Below are 328 nucleotides of genomic sequence, written 5' to 3' on the forward strand. Positions count from 1 at the left end.
TCTTCTCTCTTCTTTTCTTGATTAATCTGGCTAACGGTTTATACATTTTGTTTATCTTTTCAAAGAACCAGATTTTTGTTTCATTGATGTTTTTTGTTGTTTTTTTTTGTTTCAATTTCTACTCTGATCTTCGTTATTTCTTTTCTTCAGCTAGCATTGGGTTTAATTTGTTCTTATTTCTCCAGCTCCTTGAGGTGTGACATTTTGAGGTAGGCATTTAGTGCTGTAAGCTTTCCTCTTAGCACTGCTTTTGCTTAACTCAGAAGTTTTGGTAACTTAGCATCACTATTATCATTTACCTCAGATAATTTTTTTTTTTTTTTTTTTT

Source organism: Cebus imitator, unplaced genomic scaffold (assembly GCF_001604975.1).
Source record: "Cebus imitator isolate Cc_AM_T3 unplaced genomic scaffold, Cebus_imitator-1.0 Scaffold287, whole genome shotgun sequence".
In the NCBI taxonomy this organism is placed as follows: Eukaryota; Metazoa; Chordata; class Mammalia; order Primates; family Cebidae; genus Cebus; species Cebus imitator.